The sequence below is a fragment of the Diplotaxodon limnothrissa genome, linkage group LG23 (assembly GCF_057381915.1).
Source record: "Diplotaxodon limnothrissa isolate DT_005_m linkage group LG23, D_limnothrissa_male_GT1.1, whole genome shotgun sequence".
In the NCBI taxonomy this organism is placed as follows: domain Eukaryota; kingdom Metazoa; phylum Chordata; class Actinopteri; order Cichliformes; family Cichlidae; genus Diplotaxodon; species Diplotaxodon limnothrissa.
In genome coordinates, this window is record NC_140617.1 from 22,114,011 (window position 1) to 22,138,976 (window position 24,966).

Genomic DNA, 24,966 nt, shown 5'->3' on the forward strand with positions numbered 1-24,966 from the left:
ATCAATGATCTCCAGGTTATCTGCACAGAATGAACAGGTAGAAGAAGGTAGGAGAGGAAAAGAAGAGAAAGAGCAACAACACAGCAAGAGGACAGATGGACCATTTTTTCTTCTTCAACTTCCATCATTCGGTTCTTTGCTCTACCTTCACATTCTTCCTCTTCTTGGTGTCCAAAGTCACCACTGCTGCCAATCAACATTCTCCCCTAATGTCTCCCCTTTCATATTGAACCTTTTGCCTATGATGTAGTCTAACTGTGGACATATTCCTCTACTCCTTTGTTCCTCCTTCATCTCATATGTGTTCACAAATATTTCCATCCTTTTCACAAACTCCGCCACCATTTGTCCTTCCTTTTCTCTCTCATTAACATCATAAATATCCAGCATCTCCTCAACACCTCTATAATTCTATGCCGTTCACCTACATGTCCATTAAAGTTTGCTCCAATCAGCACTCTCTCCCCCACTGGAGACACCCTGTACCACTTAATCCACCTACTCCAGAATTCTTCTTTCTCTTCTGACTGTTGAGTATTTACACTGACAACATTCAACATCACCCTTTTGGACTCATGATACTGTCTAACACCCACAACTGGTGTTGTCATCAAACAGATCTAACAGTTTAAAAAAACTGTGTAAAACTGAGTTTTTAGAGCAGTCTGAAGTGTAAACTTTGGGCTCACACGGATTACTCGATTACATTATTTAAAACTTTGGTCATGTTTAGCATGAACATCCACCACTGGAACAGGAGACATGTGACAGGAAAGTAGGAAAAGCAGAAGAAGTCCTCTTTAAATAGAATTAAAACTGAATTTTAAATAAAAACATTTTCTTTTCTTTCTCACTCAGAGTGCAGACATGTCTGCTGCCAGCTGTCTTCTATCTGAAGACATTTTCTGTGCTTCATCTGTCTGGATGTCTTCACTGATCCAGTCTCCACACCATGTGGACACAACTTCTGCAAAAACTGCATCAGTAAAAACTGGGATATCAGTGAGAGGTGTCAGTGTCCTTTGTGTAAAAAGGTGTTTAGGATCAGACCTGAGGGTGAGTTTCGTCTCTGAGATGGTTTCGGAGTTTAGATCTGAAGCGGGTGGGGCCAGGTTTCACAATGAGCTCACCCGAAACCCTGGCTGATATAAGTAATTTATATAAATTTAGATATAAATTTCATTTATCCCCCCTCCTCATCCTCCTCTCCCCCCTCCTCGTCCTCCTCTTGGTCCTCCTTGTCCTTGTCGTCCTCTTCATCCTATACTTCTTCACCTCCACGTCCTCTTCCTCAGCCTCCTCTACTTCTCACTCTTTCTGCTCCCTCCATTGTACTCCACACACAGAGCTTACCTGTATTATAGTGCTTAGGCTGATTGCAAAGTGAACTAATTATCTAAAACAGTTTTCACATTTGACAGTGTGCCAGACAGTTGGCAAAATAGTATAAATAATGGCCGTAAATGTGTATAGTTTTGCTAGGAGTGCATTGATCATTTGGAAATTGAGTGTAAAGCAGTGAGTTGTGTTTACAGTTCTGCAAAAAGAGTGCTGTGCAGTCGATTGTAGCTACAGGTTTGCAAAGTGTGTGTTACAAAATGGCAAACTGAGTGCAAAGCAGTGTTTGTGCTTTTAGTTTTACAAACTCAGTGAGTGGTTTTGCTATAAGTATCAATAGTTTTTGAAAGTGTGCTATAAGAATCACAGTTAGGGTTTTAAGCATTCAGAAAAAACTGTAATTTCTCCTTAAAAACAAAATAACTGTTTCTTTACTTTTGGGTTTGTCTGTAAAATTTATCTACAGAAGTGCCTCCATAATCACCAAATTTATGATAGTTGGCCAACATGCTGGTACCCTGAGTGATTTTCAGATGAAATGTTCAATAAAACCTTCTGGTGAAATACTGGCCCATACTATGACTTTTAAAGACACTCAACATAATGACAGCTAAGATAAAACTCTATATTTCTAACACTAATCACTCAGCTGGACAGAGCAAACTAAAAACTCCTTTGCCTCCACCATCTAACTACAGGAAGCTGCCAGCGGCGGGTTTCAGCTTAGGAAGGAGCTACTGTTTCTCAAAGTACATCTCATCAGTATCACCTTATCATGCAGGAAACATACATAGATATCTCCTGTTCATGTTCAAGTGATGACAGTATGTTTGATTCTCCATGTAAGACAAACAGGCTGAATGAAGAATGATAACAGACAGCTCTGGGCAGTGATTCGTAACTTTAAGGAGGGGGACCGAAGGTTATGTTTCAATTACAGACTCCTAGGAAAGAGGAGAGAAGAGTTTTTTTGTACTTAGGACTCATTAAGAAAATCAAAATACAGTCTTCATCTTGATTGGCTGCAGACTCCCATCTCTGCAGGACCTGTACACCTCCAGGACACTGGGGCGTGCAGTTCGGATCTCAGCTGACCCTTCTCAACCTGGACACAATCTGTTTGACCTGCTCCCCTCAGGCAGGAGGCTCCGGTCCATTCGCACCAGAACCTCTCGCCACAAGAACAGTTTCTTCCCCTCTGCTGTTGGACACATGAACAATAACCATATGACTGTACCCGCCACTAACACATGACCCTACGCTGTGTTCACTGCATCATTCCATGTTTGCACTGATCACCACCTGCACTCATGTATATATCTATCTACTTAGCACTTTTAATTTTTATTTTTATGTCTATTTAAGCGTTATCTGACAGTATGTTTGCACTAAGCACCGCAGCAATTTCCTAATGCTGTAAACCTGCTCAACATTTGGCAATAAAACCCTTTCTGATTCTGATTATACAGAAATGAACTGACTGTGTCTTTGATTAGAAAAACTGATGTACTCGTTTCAAATCCTTTCCCTCCTGGTCACTCCAAATGAAAATTTGATCATCTTCAGTTTTGCCTCTTGTCTTTTTGTCAGGGCCACTGTCTCCAAACTGTACATCATGGCAGGACTCACTACATCTTCTCCTTGTTACACCTGTCTCTCTCTCATTCACACATACGAATTCTGTCTTACTTCTGCTGACTTTCATTTCTCTGCTCTCCTACCTCCACCTCGCCAGGCCCTCTTCTTTCGCTATAGCTCACAGTGTCTCTACAAACATCAGTCCACAGAAACTCCTGCCTGAACTCAGCTGTCAACCTGTTTATTACCACTGTAAACAAGAAGTGAACCCATCTGTTATTTTGATATTTTTTTTTCTAATTTCACAATGTAAGAGGAAATATCATTGTAGCTTGACCCTGTTAACCATGGATTCAATCAGCACAGCAGAAGTTTAGGAGTCTTTATTTAAATAAATAAATGAATAATAATAATAATGGATTGCATTTATATATCTATCCAGCCTGGTAAGGCTGTTTCTGCTGCACGATCCATGTCAGCATCAAGGTCCCAGGATCCTACTACATAAACAGGAGAAGCTGATTAGCAGAACTAGAACTAGAACAACCCCTGCTGGCATTGGTCCATGAACTTCTCTGCGCCAGTGACTGGAGATTATTAGGGTAGAAAATAGTAAAAGACAGATGATGGCAGTAAACAGCCAGACTCTCGACATATGTGAAGTCCTATATCCAAAACCTTAAGTTTCCAGTTTTGAATTAACTCCAGTCCGACATGATGGAGCTCTTAGCAGGAGGCAGAGAAGATGACAAAGTCAGAAGGAGGACATCCAGGAAAATTCAGCCTTCCGACAAAGTCACTAGTGCTAAAGGTGATGCTCTTACTTCTAAGCAGGAAGAGATCCCAAATAAACAGAAGGAGTCTCAGGATGATCACCATCTGTCAGAAGATCTGTCACAGATGTGGCTGGCTGCCAGTATCTTAGGACCTAAAATGGGTTATTTGCTAAGCTGTCTGTCTTTTTTTTTTATAGCTTGTTTTGTTTGTTTGTTAAGGCAAATGGTCAGGTATGATGACTGCACGGACAATAAGTGAAAAAGCAGGAAATCAGCAATGAAAATCTTTGTATTCTTATTTTTTATTTTTACATGTGTCTTTAAAACACTTTGCAAATTCTATTTTTTGAGTTGTCAGTAGCAGGTTAAAAAGGCATTAAAACATGGCATTACATTGTACAATATATGTTGTGTGCACAAAACCTAACAAAACACATTAGAGGTACAATTTGTTAGGCTTTTTTCAGCAGATTTTTTTTGTTGTTTTCATCCAAATCTATCCCAGCCCTGCATTAAGGCAAGACTGCTGCAGCATGATATGTGAAAATCTCACTCCATTACAGCTACAGCTTTTCTCCTAGCATCATATAACCACTATAATACTCTTAATACAGCTAATTCACGAATCTCATATTATACTGATGCCACAGTTTTACCAGGGCCTGTAATTATAAAGCTAAATAATCTAATCTAATGCTTAATATTCCAATGTCATTTCAGCTCCCTATGTCTGCCAGTCCTGCAGTTTTGTCTCTTTTTAACTGCAGATGAATCACTTGCAGTGCAAATTATGTGACAAACTATTGCTGGTAGCTAGGAAATGTATTTTAATTAATTGGGTTAAGGATAAACCCCCTCTGTGACTTTGTGGTACAGATTAAAAGTTATTCCTCACAAAAGAACTTCTGCTATTTTAGGAGGAAATGAGGGTCTCAATGTTTGGTCCCCTTTGCTTTCTTATTTGCCAAATGATTTGTCCCAACTGTTGAGGGGGGATGGTTGAGATTAAGATGTTCTCAGTTAAATAGGAAGTAAGCGTAAAGGACAATAATTCACTCTTGGAGTTTAGCCTTTTCTCTTTCTAAATCTGTGGGTAATTGAGCGAAAATATGTTTTTTTTGTTGTTGTTTTTTCTCTCTCTCCTCTTTACACCATATGTATATTTGTACAGGTATATAATGACTTTGAAATATTCCCTTTGGGGTTTTTTTCTCTTTTCTTTTCTTTCTTTCTTTCTTTCTTTCTTTCTTTCTTTCTTGTCTGCATGTTTTATGCTTTTCTTGATAATGAATAAAAACAGTTTATAAAAAAAACTGCAGATTTTTAACCAGTAATTGATAACTGCATGTCCTCAAGCAGCAGCTGTGAGGTCAGCGTCTGTTCAGCCACACTATCCACTCCATCGGCAGGTCACCGGCAGGCTACCCGCCGGTCGTGCTCCCAGTGTGGGTTTACTTTTGAGGAAATTCCCCACAGATGGTGTTAAAGAGGCTTACTTCAGGTAAGATGGTTTACTGCTGTTTAATCTGCAGGTCAAATGCCAATGTTGTAAGGTTAACAAGAAGATCAGAGTTTGCAAACTTCAATTAAACCAAAGACAAAATGCCTTAAAGTCTTATCGTTATAATCTACTGAAGGATGAATTAACCATTAAGTGGATCTTGTGTTCTATTTACAACAACATCTTCTTCTTTTGTGTTCTTTTGAGCTTAAATCTGGACTTTTTGAAGCAGGTTTAGAGTTTGCTAACTGTTTATAAATTTGAAGCTTTTTGGTGTGTAGGGGGAGCGGGAGAGCACAGTTTATGCTTAGACATCATCACTGTTTCCAGCTGTCTCTCGCTATTGTTTTATTTGATTTACATGACATCTCCTGGTTATAGTTAATATTTAATATTATTAATATTTCTCACACACACAGTTGTTCTTCCAAAATTTCATGTAAACAGGTTGCTGTAATATTAGAATAACTTAATGGCAGCTCGGTGTCAGTAAGTTACTGTAAAAGAAAATACAGTAATCATCTGTGAAAGTAATTTGTAGCAAGGAAAATCTTGTTTTAAATTAAGTTTACAACTAATTTTCAGTAAAAGAAATTTACAGTACTTTTACTGTAAGCAACATTTGCTACATGATTTTTTCCTGCTTTAAAGATTTTTACATTAACCATACTGTAAAATAGTCTTGTTTGTTTCTCTTTCATTTACTATATTACTATATTTGTACCTAAATTATTCTGAAATTTACAGTATAATTTTAATTACTTCGTGCCACTTATATACTCTAATATTGGCAGTGCTAGACACACACAGGGAAGGGTTGGGGTCCGGAGCTCCAGCTGGTGTTTATGACGCGGGATCAGGTGGAGGAAAAACGTCTTATGGGGGGGAGGGGGGCAGATATACTGTGACAGAGTGGTGAAAGGCGCACTTGCTCCATGGATGGCACTTCAGCACCAAGCAGCAGCATCAGCAGCTGTTAGAACAGGTCCCGACTCTTTGTACGGACTTCATCCATCGACGGGCCTCCAGCCGGTTCCTGCTCCCGGTGTGGGTTCATGTTTGAGGAATCGCGCCACATGAGGCGTTAAAGAGGCTTACTCCTGGTAAGACGGATTCCTGCTTTATAATCTGCTAGTCAAACGTGCTAGTTTGTAAGGTTAACAAGAAGATCCCAGTTTACAAACTTAATTTAAACCAGATCCAAAATGCCTTAAAGTCTTAACATTACGAACTAATGAAGGATTAATTAAGTGTTTAGAGCAGCAAGCCACTGTTTACTACAACATCTTATTATTTGGTGTAGCGTCACAGGAGCAATTCGTTTAGACCATGGACCTTTTTTAAGGACAAGAAATCAAATTACTTATAAAACCGATGTTATTTGGTGTGTTGCAATTTAACAGCACATGCTGATCTATTAACAGTTCATATAAATAATAATACTTTCTATTACAGCTGAGTAATAAAGGGGTAATAGTAGGGTAACAAGGGGAAATAAGAATGTAATAATGTACTAATGTACTAATTTCTAATTTGTTACCATGCAATTACCAAAGTAATAACCACTTAATATTCAAGTAATATCATGGTAGTACCAGTGATTACAGTATTATGCTGAAATGTGTGTGATTGGAGAATAAGGGCCCTAAAACTGGGGGCAAGGATATGGAACTACAGCTTGCTAATAAAGTGGTAGTAGTAGGGTAACAAGGAAGAAACAAGAATTTAATAATGTGGTAATTTCTGAGTAATTACTACTCATTTACCTGGGGTAATTTCTGTCTAATATGCAGGAAACAGTGCTGCAAAATTCAAAACTGTTTGTTTCTATTTAATAACATATCAATAACCTATTAAGGCAAAGCCGAAAGTGCAACCCAAGTTTTAATTAGTTAATTAATCAATTTAAACAGGACAGTGAAACTGCCGTCTGACTAACACATGTACACCCGCTCAGCCTGTTCGTGAATCTGTTACTTGTGTCTCAGACTGTCTGTTTGATCAAACTGTAGACGCTGATCCAGTTTTGATGTTGAGTAGGACTCTGGATCCTCTCCCAGCTGAGTGTACACTTTGTTTTACATGTTTAATTTAATTAAATAGTGGAGTTAAACTAGTTATCTACCCATAAGTTCTTATAATTATTTGGTTCCATGGTTGACCTTTTTAATATCGCACAGAGTCCAATTTTCATTTCTGTTTGATGAAAAAAACATAAAAATTTCAGAGACATCAATGAAACCAGCGGGGATTATAATTTACTGAGTGCACTCAGAAGGTATAAACTGAATGTATGCCAATCAATAAATTACATTTCATTTGACCCGAATCCAATAAATGTAACATTTTACAAAAAACAATGGAAAATTTACATATAATTAATTTGTTGGTTTTTTTTCTTTGATTTAAAAAAGTGTCAAAATTGTGTTGATATATTAAAGTGACAATATCTGGAAAGTTCAGATTATTTCTACATCAGAGCCAGCTGTTTCAGTCATAACGATGCTTGTTTCACCTTAAAGTGTGAGTACCAGTGTTTTTTAAAGAGAAGGACTGTCTTGCCCTTCATCTCTTCTAATTGGCATTACGTAACTTCATCTTGTTAGGCGTGTTTGTGCCATTAGTTCATTTTGGAGTCAAGTCAAGTCATCTTTATTTATATAGCACATTTAAAAGACATCAAGTGTCGGCCAAAGTGCTGAACAGAGGGATAATATAATAAAAGAATTAAAATAGAAAGAAAACATTTTAAAAAAGAATTGTAAGACATGTAAGAGTATATAGCATATAATGTACATGCAAATATGCACATACATATACAAAACTGTACACATTCACACACAAGCACACATATGTGAACATAACGTATATACACATACAACACCATCCAATAAGATAAGAGACCAAATAGACAGAATAAAAAAGATATCAAAGAGATCCGAAAGCCTTGGAAAATAAGTAGGTCTTGAGATTCGATTTCAAGACTTCCAAGGATGAAGAGGATTTTATGAAGGGGGAAAGACTATTCCAGAGTCTCGGGGCGGCAATGGAGAAAGCCCTGTCACCTCTAGATTTGAGCTGGGAGTGTGGAACTGATAAAACCATCTGACTGGAGGAGCGCAGAGATCGAGTGGGTAAGTGCAGGCTAAGAAGATCTGAAATGTAACCTGGAGCCAAACCATGGAGAGCTTTAAAAACAAATAGTAAAACCTTAAAATCGATTCTATGTTTAACTGGTAGCCAATGTAGAGATGCGAGTACTGGGGTAATATTCTCTCTCTTTCTAGTACCCGTCAGGAGCCTTGCGGCTGCATTTTGAACAAGTTCCAGGTGGGTCATGCTTGAGTGACAAAGCTTTCAAATGCAATTATCTGTCAATTAAGACTTTCCCCCTCTAATTAGGCTATGAGCTCACTGGGTTATTAGCAAAATTTCCTCCTGTTGCTTTTGGATTTTAAAGATCCAAATAACTGGATTTAGTCTGGGGTTTTTACTTTCTGTCAGCATCTCAAAGCAAAGCACATCGGTGTGTCAAACTCATATCACTCATTTTCTTTGATGAGTAGAGCAGAGAGATAGCCCTCTTCTCTGTAGCAAATTACATGTTGCTGTTACATAAATATTAAAATCTCATAAAGAAATACAAAAAACCTATTAAATCCTACAAGACAGAGCATGGGGTTTGATTTTGGGGAACATAAAATCTGAAGCTTTTAAAACAAGTGTTTGGCTTTTTGTAGGTCAGATGTTTGGTGAGGGACGCCAAGGGATTAGAAACCTGCAGAAGAAGTTTGCGTGCTTGCTGACGTGGGTCAGTCTGAAGGACGAGACACTCTTTTTTGTGCTTTTTGAGGCAGTCATGTTGCACCTTGTGGCGTGTCAGTGTGAGCCGAGGCTGCCAGATAAAACCCAAAAAGGCTTCGCAGTAATCCTGTGAGATCAAGGTGGGGATTATTCGAGGTAATTGTTGTCTTAGTACTCCAGGATAGAGCTGAGCTGCTGGACAAGAATGAGCTGGAAAGGCAGAGTCAACAGAGGTGAATGAAGTGGGACAGATCAGAGGAAACTGAAAAACGAGAATAAAAATGAGTAGTAAAAAAAGGGATTTAGAGGAAAAAGGGAGGCAATGGGATGAATAGCGAAAGTACATAAAGAAGAAGAAAAGACGGGTAAAAGTACGTAAAGAAACAAAATAAGCAGGAGTGGTTATATGGAAGCAGGGCAGGAGTAAGGACAGAAAAGAAGGTCAGGAGGGAAAAGGACTGCTGAAAAGCAAGTATGAAGGGTTAAAGTGAGGACTTAATAGGGAAGGGAAGAAATAAGGAGGGACAGTGAAATGATGGATGAAAAGGTTGAACATTTTAAGGTGCAAGGATGAAAAGGAAGAGGCAAGCACAGAGAGGAAAAAAATGAGTTAAAAATGAAGGAAGGAAAACAGGAAGGAAAAGATTAATAAGGAAAAGTTGGAAAAAGAAGAGGAGGAGTGTAAGGAAGAGGAATGTGATGAAAAGGAAAGTGAGTAAGGATGGAAAAAGACAAACAAGGAAAAAAATAAAACAGAGGAGAAGAAAGCAAAGGAAAATGTCCGAGACTCCTGGTTTAAAGTCTCATCTACGTCTAATGCCGCCGCATCCACCTGCTGAGGGAAATACAGTGGTTTTTCTACAATTTGCAAAGAGAAATAAACTTCACAGCCAGTGCAGGTCATCAGGAATAAAGAGGTTTGTAGTTGTATGGCAGGTAACTGCCACTCCTGAAATATTAAAGGTGGCCAGGCCAGGAACCAAATTAGACTCTGATTAGCTGATTCTAGGAAGCTGCAGATAAGCAGTCTTCAACAGCTTCAGGAAAATCCAACATTCAAACAGCTTATTACTGACTTTATTTCTCTATTTTCCCCTCTATCTGAGGGACATCAGCCCCTTATGTTGGTTTCAGAGAAAACTACCAAAACATATCAATAAGTCCACTCTCCTGGTCCTTCAACAGTGTGTGTAAATGTGCATCTATGACTTCTTGCACATGCCCAGCCTGAGGAAGCAGTTCAGTGGACTAAGCTGTTTAAAATAATAAGCTTTCAACAGAACCTCTAATATCTGATGTTTTTGATAGAAATGATTGAACACAGAAATCTAAAGGTCGGTGTCAAGGCAATGATATTTTCTCAGAAATATTTTTTAGTTCATGAAACATTGCAGGGTTATTAACTTTTAGAAAGATCTGAATGTAAGCTGGAGCTAATGAGCAGCAGCTGTTGTCAGGGTTACAGAGGAGAACAAAAGACAACAGCTTGGAAATCATCCAGAATTTGAAAGGGAATATACACCAAGTTTCTTTTTTTAAATGCACAGAAGATATGTTTTTAAAGCAACTTAAAGTATTTGGAGTGATAATTAAGTCTGAGTTAAGAAGTTAGGTGATTTTAAGTAATGTAATATTGGCTGTGGTAAAATGAACCCATCAGATTGGATTTGAAATGGTCAGTATCTTACTTGACACATAGGCAAAAAGCCCTCAAATTTCAAAACATGGTGCCAATATTATGTGTCCAGTGTCTAGTAGTGAGGTTATTTCTTGACTTTTGGTTGGTAGTACAGCTTTCAAACACTAACTTGAAACAACCTAAGAAAATCTTAGATGTACTTGGCCTCTTGGCCTGACACAGACACAAGTGGACACTGAGACTCAATCACAGTAAAAAATCACAGTAAGAGTGTTAAGAGCATTAGGGGTTCAGTGGCGTTTTCTCCAGTTTTCATCTTTGAATGTTTATTTGTTTGTGTTGACAGGTTACCAGATAGATCTGAGATGTTGTGGTTGCTGTTCTTTCTGCTTCCTCCAGTGAGCAATGGCAGCATCGTCGCCAAGAACATCGCTCACACAGAAAGACACGACCATGGTGAGTCTGAGAGCAACCGCTTAAGACTGGCGGTTTTTCAAACTGGTGATTTCTTTTTATTTTCTGCATGTTAGGTCCACTACTCAAAAGTCAAGTGTAAGATGACTGCTTATGAGATCAACATAAAAACTGTGTGTGCGGTCCATGGTGCTGAAATTATAACAGTTTAATTTGAGTGGAATAAAACGTTTTTAAGGAAAAATGTGTTTCTTAAAATTTATTACTGTAAATCCTCTGACAGGATTCACATCAATCCAGGGCATGATTATTTTAAGTCATCCCTCCATTCTTTCTGTTCTTTAGAAATTTCTCTTTGAACCTCACAGGGTGTGAAACTCCTGCACAAATAAAGGCAGTTTCACCAATTTGTAAAAAACTAGTATCAACAGGCATCGTGGAACAACAACTGGTGGCTCTTCATTTTAAAAGTGCAAAGACTATCTAATCATAGTATATAATAATTATGTACTAACTATTCTATACAAAACTATATTTACAAACTATTCCAGCATTTTGGCGAAATCTCAGAGGGAAAATCAAAGGGAAAAGCCATAAAACTGCATACTGGATGCAAACATACGGCCTTCCCTTTTTTCCCTGCTGCTGCAGACTGAAGCGCCACAGATTTTCCAATGGATTACTGCTCACTTCCCACGGCATCATCTTGATGGGCACGCAGGGTTTCACTATATTAATCACCACACTGAGGCCCTGCTAAGAATTAAACTGCCTAGAGGTAGTTATGCTGTAAAGCAGTAAAGTTATTCTGTTTATGTAAAATGACCATTTCATATAGATCATTAATGTATATGAAATGGTCATTTTACATAAACAGAATGCTCTCTATAGCTAAGACTGATACATAGACACTTATATTAATCCCACAAGACGAATTACTTTGATTCTAAGAGCTTGTTTACTTTTAAGCTATTTAACTAGGATTGTAACTTTTACTCGAGTAAAAAGCCTAAATATTTTTTGTTTTTGTTTTTTTAACTCAGTGAAACAGTTACCCAGCACAAAATTATATTTAAAGTCTCCATGTTTTATGTAATAAATCTTTAACAGGACACAGAAGTTACTCCTTGGCAGGTATCTCAGTCTGGGTGTTGCATTCATACATTTTATAGATTAGCTGATAACTGAGTACTCCACTCTTTCATACACATATCGTTACTTCTTGATCCATAAAACCAACACAACAGCAACCAAAAGGATTCAAACTACAGCATCCAGAAACCAAAAGCTACGCCCATCTTTACATAAACTCTGTAGGAGTTCCACAGCTGAGGGAAGAGGAGCAGCAAAAGCCTGACCAGCAACCACTAGATAAGAGCTCCAGAGGGTAAAGATGTGCTGCAGTATCAGAGAAGTTACTTTTCTTCTGGTTACAAACTTCATTCTGCTGTTTGTGTGCATCCGTTACTATCAGAGCTTTGATTATTATTTAACAGCACTGTGACTGCAGAAACCTTTCATACACAACCTCTAATCCTATATTTAAGAATCTGTGTAGCATACTTTAAATTTTTACAATTATAACACTGTGATTTACTTGTTTTTTTGGAGGCAGGGGATTTCTGCCTCATTGCTTCATTAAACAAAAAGTGGACGCCTGAAATAAAAAAGGCTGGATAATCAAAAGGGATTAGATTAAAAGGAGGATAAATTGACACAAAATGAGATAACAGTAAGAGAAATTAACATTTTTCCACTTTTTGATAATACAAAGTTACTCCATCAGAATCAAAAAACAACTAAAAAGTATTGCAACTGCAAGTAACAAGATAAATCTAAAATAAAACCTCCCAGGATCTTTCTTGGAAGCAAAATATGAATAATTGGCAGAGAGTGTTACTGCATCATGCTGCTTGTAACTCCACCTGTGTCTGACTCCACAGAGGCGACCGGTGGCCCCACAGTGATGCCTCACATCTACTTCTGCCGCTCGCCCAACATGGAGGACTTCACCTGCTGGTGGCATCCACTCAGCAACCTGACAGATGGCGAGCAAGTCACCCACATCCTCACCTACTCTACAGAGTATGAACACTGCACATTAAAAATATTTTATAAGTAAAACTAGCCCACATTGTAAAAAATACATAGAAATATACAAAAATACATCCTACAGGGATGGCAGGATATTATACCAACTGACAAATGTGGCTCTCCAAAATTCTGAACTGAACTCAATGGAAATGCTCCACAAAAGCAAAGATGCAAGAGGCATAAACCCGCTATGTCAAAGTCAAAACTTATTCTGGGGTATAAATTTTAAATGTGTTTTAATCAAACTTCCCTAGAGATTTTTATACATGTCATGCTGGCAGGTTAGGACTCAGAATTCAAACTCTTTAAATAAAAGGTTTATTGAAAAGACAACTAATGACGTACTGAAAACTGGTGCAGAGTTTGAGCAAAGACAAACAGCTGGGAGATCTGTGATGGGGAGGAGAGGAGAAGGTTAGGTGGAGGCAAGCTCGTGTAGATGTGATTGTGGAGTAAGTGATGGAAATAGCCTTACCTGTGAATAGAGAGGTTTCAGTTTAGGGAGGAGGTTTTCCGAGCAGAGCAGGAATCTGGATGTATCCAGGTAAGTCCTTTGAGTACAGGTTAGAGGTGTGGCTAAGCAGAAGCAAGAGCTGGAGGCAGCACTGGACTCCATGGAACAGCAAATGAGGAACAGGGGAGTAAGGATCCAGACAAGGAAAGTGGAGGCTAGACAGCAATATTAGTTCACTGAAGACTGGGCACAGATTTCTGAGAGGAGAGCCCAGTGAGAAGCACTGGCATCTGCCAGAGTCCATAACAAACAATAAGAGCCTTGTTTTAGCCTTGTGAAACTATAAAAGAAGCCCCAGATCAGCAGCACACTGAAGTTTCTGGGTCAGGTGAGTTTGTGCAGTTTGATTTCTCGTGCTTCGTGTCACTGGGAAGCGTTCACATTTTAGCTACTCTGAAGTCCTGAACGCAGATGTGGCCTCAAACAGATGCCAGCTGGCCCAGATGGCAGCCACAGCAAAGAAAACACTTCCACTAATCAGGAGAAATTGGATTGTGCTTTTGACTTCCACGTGGCTTCAGCGCACCCACCAGTGCTTGTTTGGGAAAACAAATGTAGATCAGTGATTATCTGACAAATAAAAGACAAAATTTCACCAAACAGCAAAGCAACTAGGAATAAAGTCACAGCTCAGAGAGGGAGATTACACTCTGCAGGCACACCTCACCACTGATGTTTGTGCTGCATGTCAATGAGGCTAAACACAATTTTGGGATTATGCTCCATATACAAAAGTTTGGAAACTTAAAGACAGGTTCCTTGACATTCTTGCATTTGGAATATGATTTGACATTGTCTTTGGACTAGTTCTGAAACTGGTTTTAAGTTGGTTTTAGAGGTTGGGAAAACCAGGTGGCGACTTGGTTTAGTCTTCGTATTGAGGTATGATGGAAAACGTCTCTGAGCATCACTTCAGTCTCAGACAAATTAACCTCAGGTCCTCAGGAGTGAGACCATCTGTTGTGGGATTCCTTGTTTTTCTTTTGGTTGTAAACAGTTCTTCAGGACTCTGGGTGGATCTCTGAACTGCAGAGTGAAGCTACAACAATGGCTTCATGATGGCTATATATCAAATTGTCTAACACCACTAAACTCTGCAGACCTGCTTAGAAGTTAAACAAAAAGTGTGAAAAAAAACAAAACAAAAGAAAGGTATTGTATAAAAAAATGTCCAGTGTTAATTTACTGATTTCCTTTTTGTGTGTTAGTGTTTATCTAAATGTGTTTTTTCTTTGATTTTTTTGAAGGCAGGAACCCAACCTTGAATGTCCAGACTATGTGACTGGCGGCCCCAACAGCTGCCACTTCGACAGCAGCCATACGTCTATATGGACGGTGTACTGTTTGACCGTGATTGCCATAACCACCCACAGAAACTACACCTCCCAGCAGCACTGCCTGGATGTGGCAGAAATAGGTAAAGATGGAGATGATATTGGCTTATCAATACTGATTCAAACTACCTCCATTACTCCATAACACAAAATTCAGTTTCTTTTTTGTAGTTAGTTTTTGGTTTGTTATTTAGCAAAAAAACAACAAAAAAAAAAACCCAAAAAACAAACCAAAGCGGTTCTGTTCTGAGTTTGATTCTGAATTGAATCAGATATTAGTGCAAATTTCTCCTTGTTATTGCTTATTTACTGAAGAACAAAATGATACAAAGAAAACAGATGAAAAAAGAGTAAGTTCGAGGCTATAAATTAATTAAACCAGAAACGAGTCCTCATGCTCCGCCAACCAGCTAAAAAATCTGTGCTCCTGTGTGTGTCTTTAACTTTTCTTTACTGTCACCGTGATCCATGTATAATTGTCTGCATATCCATGACTGTCCCCCCCCAAAAAAACACATCTGATATGTTTTTAGTGCAAGCAGACCTTTAGTGACCTTTAGGTATTAGTGAGTGGTAGGATTTTTCCTTGCTCTAAATTAGCCTTGGGAGTAAACTATGCACATGTGTTTTAGCCGGTCACCTCTTTTATCATTATATCTGACTATTTAACTATTTGACTATTTTTAAACTCCAAATCGCAAACTTTATAGCAACACTGGAAGCCGGGGGATGATTTTTTTCAATACAACCTCAGATGAACTATATCATATTAGACATTGACACTATTAATTTGACAAAAAATAATCCAAAATGCAGAAGCAGTGTGTGGAAAAACTATGCACACTCTTACTGCTTCCATAGGAATTTAGAGGACAAGTAGAAGCCAGGTGAAAAATCACTTGACTAACTGATGATCACAAAATGTGAGCACCTCTGTAAAAGTAGTGGTTTTGCAGTTTTTTGATCTGGATGATTCAGGTGTGTGTTCACATAAAGCCAAAGAGGACAGACATCAACAATGATCTTAGAAACTGCTGCCAATCATGCCAAGAGTGGACAGCTCAGAAAAGCTGCAGAAAAACAAAGAGCTACCTCTAAGAATCTACAGGCCTCATGTAGCATGTTACATGTTAAAGTTCATGACTCTGCAGTTAGAAAAAGTCTCAACAAGGATGGATGTCTGGAAGCATCGGCAGGAGAAAGCTGGAGTTTCAACATTAGCATCAAAATTTGTCGTCTCATTATAGATGTTCTTTTTTTGTTTTCCTGAGCACCAAAGACAGGAAATAGAAACTAGAACTATTTACTGACACACAGCTAATGTTTCAAAACACATTTTGTGTGTGTTTAACAGTTCAGACTGAAATTCCAGTCAACGTGACTTACAACTTGACAAATGCAGGCAGCGATGAAATGGGCCAAAACGCGTTGATTTCCTGGACCTACCCGGTGCCCGGCCACGTGCAGTATGGTTGGATCACACTGGTCTATGAGCTGCAGTACAGACATGTTACAGAGTCTGACAACTGGAAGGTATGGGGAGAAAACATGGAGAGGAACAAATATGACTTCTCTTTACTGTGGCAGTCTTATGTCATAAAAATAATACAATGGACTTGGGTAAAGGCGCTTGCATTTCCTGTTCTGGTAACGTTCTTTAGGGGAGAAAAGAAATGTTCACGTCCCACAGGGGACATGAACATTCACAGGGGACATGAACATTTGAGTCAAATTTTGAGTCAAATTTGGCCGTTTAATTGGTCATTTATGAAGATTTGTTGCACAAATACTTATAATTATTGTGATATTGAGTGTAAAATATACACACAAATACACTAAATATAGTGTATTACAAAAACATTGTCTTTGTGGTTAGAGGGTACATTATTCAGGTTCATAGGTGGTGTCTATAGGTAAAAGCAGGTATTTCTAATGGGTATAAATTTAAATTTATACTGTGAGACCAGAGATTGGACCATCCATCTTCATCCGGTTTGTACGGGGCCGGGTCGCGGGGGCAGCAGCCTAAGCAAAGAGGCCCAGACCTCCCTCTCCCCAGCCACCTCCTCCAGCTTATCCGGGGGAATACCAAGGCGTTCCCAGGCCAGCCGAGAGATATAATCTCTCCAGCGTGTCCTGGGTCTGCCCCGGGGCCTCCTCCCGGTGGGACATGCCTGGAACACCTCACCCAGGAGGCGCCCAGGGGGCATCCTTGTCAGATGCCCGAACCACCTCAGCTGGCTCCTTTCGATGTGGAGCAGCAGCTGCTCTACTCTGAGCCCCTCCCGGATGGCCGAACTTCTCACCCCATCTCTAAGGGAGAGGCCAGCCACCCTTCGGAGGAAGCTCATTTCTGCCGCTTGTATCCGCGATCTCGTTCTTTCGGTCACTACCCACAGCTCGTGGCCATAGGTGAGGGTAGGGACGTAGATCGACCGGTAAATTGAGAGCTTCGCTTTTACACTCAGCTCCCTCTTCACCACGACGGACCGGTGCAGCGTCCGCATTACTGCAGCTGCAGCCCCAATCCGTCTGTCGATCTCCGGCTCCCTTCTCCCATCACTCGCGAACAAGACCCCGAGATACTTGAACTCCTCCACTTGGGGCAGGAACTCATCCCCGACCCGGAGTGGGCACTCCACCCTTTTCCGGCTGAGAACCATGGCCTCAGATTTGGAGGTGCTGATCCTCATGCCCGCTGCTTCACACTCGGCTGCGAACCGTTCCAGTGCGAGCTGGAGGCCCTCACCCGATGAAGCCAACAGAACCACATCATCTGCAAAAATCAGAGATGAGATTCTGAGGCCACCAAAGCGAAAGCCCTCCGCCACTTGGCTGCGCCTAGAAATCCTGTCCATAAAAATTATGAACAGAACCGGAGACAAAGGGCAGCCCTGGCGGAGCCCATCACCCACCGGGAACGAGTCCGACTTATTGCCGGCAATGCGAACCAAGCTCTTGCAACGGTTGTATAGGGATCGAATGGCCCGTAGCAATGGGCCAGACACCCCATATTCCCGCAACACCTCCCACAGGACACCCCGAGGGACACGGTCGAATGCCTTCTCCAAGTCCACAAAACACATGTAGACTGGTTGGGCAAACTCCCATGCACCCTCAAGTATCCTGGAGAGGATAAAGAGCTGGTCCAGTGTTCCGCGACCAGGACGAAAACCGCATTGTTCCTCCTGTATCCGAGGTTCGACTAACGGACGAACTCTCCTTTCCAGCACCCTGGCATAGACTTTCCCAGGGAGGCTGAGGAGTGTGATCCCCCTGTAGTTGGAACACACCCTCCGGTCCCCTTTCTTAAAGATGGGGACCACCACCCCGGTCTGCCAGTCCACAGGTACTGCCCCTGATCTCCACGCAACATTGCAGAGGCGTGTCAACCAGGACAGCCCTACAACGTCCAGAGCCTTCAGGAACTCGGGGCGGACCTCATCAACACCAGGGGCTCTGCCACCAAGGAGTTGTTTAACTGCCTCAGTGACCTCGCCCCCGGAAATTGGCGGGTCATTCCCCTCATCCCCAGACTCTGCTTCCTCCTCGGAAGACGTGTCAGTGGGATTAAGGAGGTCCTCGAAGTATTCCTTCCACCGCCTGACAATTTTCTCAGTCGACGTCAGCAGCGCTCCGCCAGCACTATACACAGTGCAGGTAGAGCACCGCTTTCCCCTCCTGAGACGTCTGACGGTTTGCCAGAATCTCTTCGAGGCAGTCCGAAAGTCTTTTTCCATGGCCTCTCCGAACTCCTCCCACACCCGAGTTTTTGCTTCAGCCACTGCCCGAGCCGCATTCCGCTTGGCATGTCGATACCTGTCGGCTGCCTCCGGAGTCCCACAGGCTAACCAAGCCCGATAGGACTCCTTCTTCAGCCTGGTGGCTCCCTTCACCTCTGGTGTCCACCATTTGGTTCGGGGATTAGCACCACGGCAGGCACCAACCACCTTGCGGCCGCAGCTCAATGCAGCAGCTTCGGCAATGGAGACGCTGAACATGGTCCATTCGGACTCAATGTCCCCAGTCTCCCTCGGAATGCTGTTGAAGCTCTGCCGGAGGTGTGCGTTGAAGATCTCGCGGACTGGGGCCTCTGCTAGACGTTCCCAGTACACCCTCACTACGCGTTTAGGTGCACCAGGTCTGTCCAGCGTCTTCCCCCGCCACCTGATCCAACTCACCACCAGGTGGTGATCAGTTGACAGCTCAGCCCCTCTCTTTACCCGAGTGTCCAGAACATATGGTCGCAGGTCTGCTGATACGATTACAAAATCAATCATCGACCTACGGCCTAGAGCGTCCTGGTGCCACGTGCACTTATGGACACTCTTATGTTCGAACAGGGTGTTCGTTATGGCCAAACTGTGATTAGCACAGAAGTCCAATAACAGAGCACCGCTCGGGTTCAGATCAGGGAGGCCATTCCTCCCAATCACGCCCCTCCAGGTCTCGCTGTCGTTACCCACGTGAGCATTGAAGTCTCCCAGCAGGACAACAGAGTCTCCAGGTGGAGCACCCTCCAGCACCCCGCCCAGGGACTCTAAGAAGGCTGGGTACTCTGAACTGCCACTCGGCGCATACGCGCAGATGACAGTCAGGACCCGTTCCCCGACCCTAAGGCGCAGGGAACAAACCCTCTCGTCCACCAGGAAAAACCCCAACGTACCAGCAGCAAGCCGAGGGGATACTAGGATACCCACCCCAGCCCGCCGCCTCTCACCAGGGGCAACTCCAGACTGAGACAGAGTCCAGCCCCTCTCCAGGAGACTGGTTCCAGAGCCCCAGCCATGTGTAGAGGTGAGCCCGACTATATCTAGCCGGTACCTCTCAACCTCACGCACTAACTCAGGCTCCTTCCCCACCAGAGATGTGACATTCCATGTCCCTATTGCCAGTCTTGGCAGCCGGGGGTCAGTCCGCCAGGGCCTCCGCTCCTGGCCGCCACCCGGCACACAATGCACCCGACCCCTATGGCGCCTCCTGCGGGTGGTGGGCCTGCGGGAGGATGGGCCCATGTCTCCTCTTCGGGCTGTGCCCGGCCGGGCCCCATGGACTAAGGCCCGGCCACCAGACGCTCGCCCTCGGGCACCCTCCCCGGGCCTGGCTCCAGGGCGGGGCCCCGGTAACCCTATCCCGGGCAGGGTAAACTGTTCCCTCGGTGTCCTTTTCATAAGGGTCTTATGAATCGCTCTTTGTCTGGTCCCTCACCCAGGGCCAATTTGCCATGGGAGACCCTACCACGGGGCAAAAGCCCCCAGACAACATAGCCCCTGGGATCCCTGTGACACACAAACCCCTCCACCACGATAAGGTAGCGATTCCAGGAGGGGCAGAGATTGGACTTTAAATTTAATCTGATTATTCAATCAAGGAACGTCAGAGCTGATGTTGCTATTTCTTAAGTAAGATTTATATTTAAGATCTGGGTTAAGAGGCTTAAGGTGTTTTCAGCAGATATTTAAGGTTTTAAATATGCTAAAAGAAACATTAAAATATAAAACATAACATTTGAGCCCTTTCTGTATTTGTATCTGGTTAAATTAGTCTTCAACGTATTCATTTCTGCATTTGTGCAGAAAACCCATTCAGATGTGAGATGACAGTAATTTCATTGACTCTAACTCTGGTGTCGGATGAATAAGAGTTTACTGTAGCTCACTGAAGTCAGGATGCGGCTGTGAGGAAGATGTTGGGTATTCTACAGTAACATCTGCACAGAAGATGATAAGCACAACTATGTATAAAGATCAAAGTTCTAAAAACTGTGATCAGTGCTGTGTGAAAAAAGTGAGCATGTTTAACTCGATGAACAAAGTCTCAAGGAGAAAAAGGAGGAATAATAAAAGAAACAACAAAGGTTAGACAGAGGAAGATCTGTGAGTCTTGAAGAGTAAAAATAAACCAAAACAGAATACATAACATATCACAAAACTGACAATCACAGTCACAATACCACAAAAATCAACAAACACAAGTATAAAGAAACATCACAAAAACAATAAAATACAAACAAACAAACAAACAAACAAACAAACAAAAAACTCTCAATAACATACAGACAAAAACCCCAAACTCAGCATCATAAAATAAAACAAAAAATAAGCAAAATACAAAAGAAACCCCGAACTGTGAGAGACTAAGACTTTGAAAAAGAGAGAATGAAAAACTTAGATTTTTAAAAAAATGTATTCATTAGACTGAATTCTTTACTTTTCTGCTGACATATTTTCAAGAATAAAGTAGTTCATTATAGTCTGCATGTCATAGAACATGCTATCTGTTTGCAGGTGAAGTATCCTCTGCGTGAGCCTCAGGTGGAGCTGCTTGGACTCTCTGTTGACGACTACGTGGTCCGAGTTCGTTGCCGTGCGCAGCACTCCAAGCTGTGGAGTGACTGGAGCACCACGCTGGTGATGAGCATCCCCCCAAAACCGTCTGCAGGTATGTCAGCAGGCAGATGGCAATATGGTGCTGATTTACATACTTTTTGATGATTAGTAAGTTGTTTTTATTTGTTACCATTATTTTAGTTTTAATTGTAGTGAATACAGTTGTCTTTCTACTTTTAATGTTTGGTTTTTATAAATTTCTGATATTTTTTCTCATTATGTCCATGTAAAACCAATTTGGCTATGCATAAAAAAGATGTAGGCACTTTTTTATGATAGTGCTTAACTAAAATTTATTAAGCAGGCGTAAAATCCCTTTGCATTTTGTGCACAGAATTTTTAGACATTAATCACCTAAAACAAAATCCTTTGAACACAAAGTCCATGACAGCTGTGCTGTGGCAGGAAAGAACAGATGTGTCAAACATGTAGAGCTCGACAGAAGACATTAATCCTGCAGACTAATAAAAGATAAGTTATGTAACTGCATTAAGCACATTTCTGTTACATGCATTATAGATGCTAAAATAATAATAAAAAATGACAGCTTCTTACACACAGAATCTCTATAAGAACTGTAACTTTTCCAGTTAAATGTGTCACTGTGTCATAAAGCTGATGGAGAGCAGGAAACAGAAGCTGAGTAAATGTGTTTTACCTGTGCAGGTAAACTGTTGGTGCTGATTCTGGAGACTGGAGTTGGTGTTCTGGCTCTGCTTGTTATCGCCTTTAGTCTTGTTCTACAGACCAAGAGGTGAGAAAAAACACATCTTTCCTTCAAAATAAAATTACTTGCTGACTTTGTATCAAATGCTAGTCATTAACTTGGTTTTGGTCTTACCTTGATCTCTATAATGGCTATAACATTACAATGACCTTATTTAGAACCCTTAGAACCTCAGTTAGCAGAAGTTACTGCTGTCACACAGTCACAGTGTTGGAGGATGAATGTGTTGTGTGTTTTTGTTTTCATTTTTGCTATTTTCAACCCTCCTCCCTGTCTGCGTTCACCTTCAGAATAAAAGAGTTCTTCCTGCCGGCCATTCCAAAATCACAGATTATTGGCATTGACCCCGTGCTTTTGAAGGTAACTTGCCTGCGTGCAGCGCTGCTTTCAGGGTTTAAGCCATTTGTTCTGACCTTGTACTTCTGCTCCTTTCTTTTCTTCCCTCCATTTGTCTCTTTTTTAAATCTCTTCTCCCCCCTTTTTCTAATTGTATTGTCAAGTCCAATTTTTCCCTGTGTTTTGTTGCCCTTTTCTTTCTTTTCCATAATTTTCCCATGTCCTCTTGCTTAATTTTATATTTACATTTTAAGGCTAATTTGTTTCCCCATATCCTCCCTCATCTCTCTCTCCTTTCTTATCCCAAAAAGTTGATTCTGTTCATCTGGACGTAGCATTTTGTGGGAGAAATGTTTCGTCACTCATCCAAGTGACTTCTTCAGTCTCAGCTGACTGCAGGTTTCCCCAAATCTTATAAACAGTACATTTGCATAATGACTGAAACCAGCCCACTGAAGGAACAATGGGCTGGGAGGTCAGTTCCTTAATCATAATTATGCAAATTCTCATGACCATTGATGAACAACCACTGACCAAAGCCCACTGATCAATGGCCATGAGTACCATTCACAGAGAGTTGGGGAATGGCTGCAATCACAGCATTGTAAGATGGTGAAAGATGGACACTTAGGCCCCCTCCTTGATTCAGAGATGGTCTTTCCCTTTTCACGTAAATGGCCTCCCTGACTGTTCCTCCCTGTCCAGGATGTGTACATCCTCATCCTTGAAAGAGTGTCCACTGGCCTGTAGGTGTAAATAGACTGCAGAGTCCTGGCCTGACGAGGTAGCTCTTCTGTGCTGTTTGTGTCGGGGGACCCGATCCTTGGGGTGGGCCAATTTTTGGCGCAGCGTATTTTGGGATTTAAAAGCCACAGAAACACGGTGTTTAGAAAAAATGCATCTCAACTGTTCCGATACTCGGGATCCCTACAGGTTTTCGCTTAGTCAGCAGTTGTCCTTCTGTCCTGGATCAGCTGGAGCTTTCTTTTGGCGCCTTCCCAGCTTTCATAAATATCCAGCTTGGATAGCAACTTTTACTCAGGGCCTTCTTGATGTTCTTCTGCTTTCCTGGCCGCTGTGTCTGTGGGGATGGTGTTCGCTCTGTGTTGTAGCGTCCTGATGACATCCAGTTTATGCTCCAGTGGATGATGAGAGTCAAACCTTAACTCATTCACTGCCAGCCATTGGCAGTGAATGAGTTAAACCCATTGACTCATTCACTGCAATTGACGGCTATAGACGTCAATGGCAGTGAATGAGTTAAATACTGATCCATTGCTCCTTCAGTGGGTTGGTTTCAGTCATTATGCAAATATACTTTTTATACGATTGGGGAAACCTGCAGTCAGCTCAGACTGAAGAAGTGACTTGGATGAGTGACGAAATGTTTCTCCCACTGAAAACGCTACGTCCAGATGAACAGAATCAACTTTTTGGGATTTACTTACCTGGATGATTGAGCATGCATCAGGACGCTTCTTTTTTAATTCTCATGCCTCACTCCATATATGTTTTTCCCTGCTCCATTCTCCTCTTATTTTATCACTTTGTCTTCCTGTAATTTCCTTTAAGATTATTGTTCTTCCTCTTTTCCCACTTTCTTCCGTATCTTAATTTTCATTACTTTTTCAATTTTGTCTTTCATTCCTCCTCCCACCCCCACCTCCATCCATAGAAGGGGAACTTGGATGAAATCAATTGTCAGTTCAGTAACTTCCACAGCTACAGGCCTCCAAGCTCCTCCGAGGACGTCTGGGACCATGTGAGTGCCAATGACCTCTATCTAAACACACCAAAGGACAACAGCGACCCACGCAACCCTACAGAATCAGAGAGGGACACCTTACTAGTTCCCTGCAACCCGGCACCCAAGTGTCCGCCCACCATCAGCTCACGGCTCCAAACCCTACATTGATTGTGCAGAGTGTGCCGCCTTACAGCTCTTCTCCCACTGAAGCCTTCACCAAACCTCGGAGTATTCCTTCTCCATGGCCGATGCTGAAGATCGTATCACTGCCCGGGACTGACTACAGCATGATGCAATATTCCTGCGGTCCCAATACTGTCCTGGTCCCAGAACTCACTTTCAGCACCAGCCACTCACCACAAAACTTCTACACTTGTGTCCAGCTCTTAAAGGAAAGTGGCGAGGTGCATCTAGTGCCGTGCTTGGCATCTTTTCTGAGGGTTGGTTTAGAAGCTAAGGGGAAGGAAGAGAAGAAGAATGATGGGGATGACTCTGAGAGGAATGAGGCAGCTGTCCCTGTGCTGCCTGTTACTGTTGACAACAGTGGCTGACTGACAAGCAGTAGATCCATATACTTCAAAAAAACAGGAATGCATCCAACATGCAGACTTTTAACATATGCAAAGTGAAATCTGCTGTATCCTGCTGGTTTGACTGGAATCAGATCCTGTTCCTTATTTCTTTGCTTATTTGTTTAATTTAAAAAAAGAAAAACCCCCACAAATTCCGGCCACTCAGAGAAAACATTTAAGGATGAACAAAGAACAAGAGAAGC

General features: G+C 41.7%; 1 pseudogene; it reads left to right on the plus strand.

Annotated features, from left to right (window-relative positions):
* The first annotated feature begins 11,001 nt into the window (after positions 1 to 11,001).
* On the plus strand, positions 11,002 to 24,742 carry LOC146608009 (prolactin receptor-like; annotated as a pseudogene).
* The last annotated feature ends 224 nt before the right edge of the window (positions 24,743 to 24,966 follow it).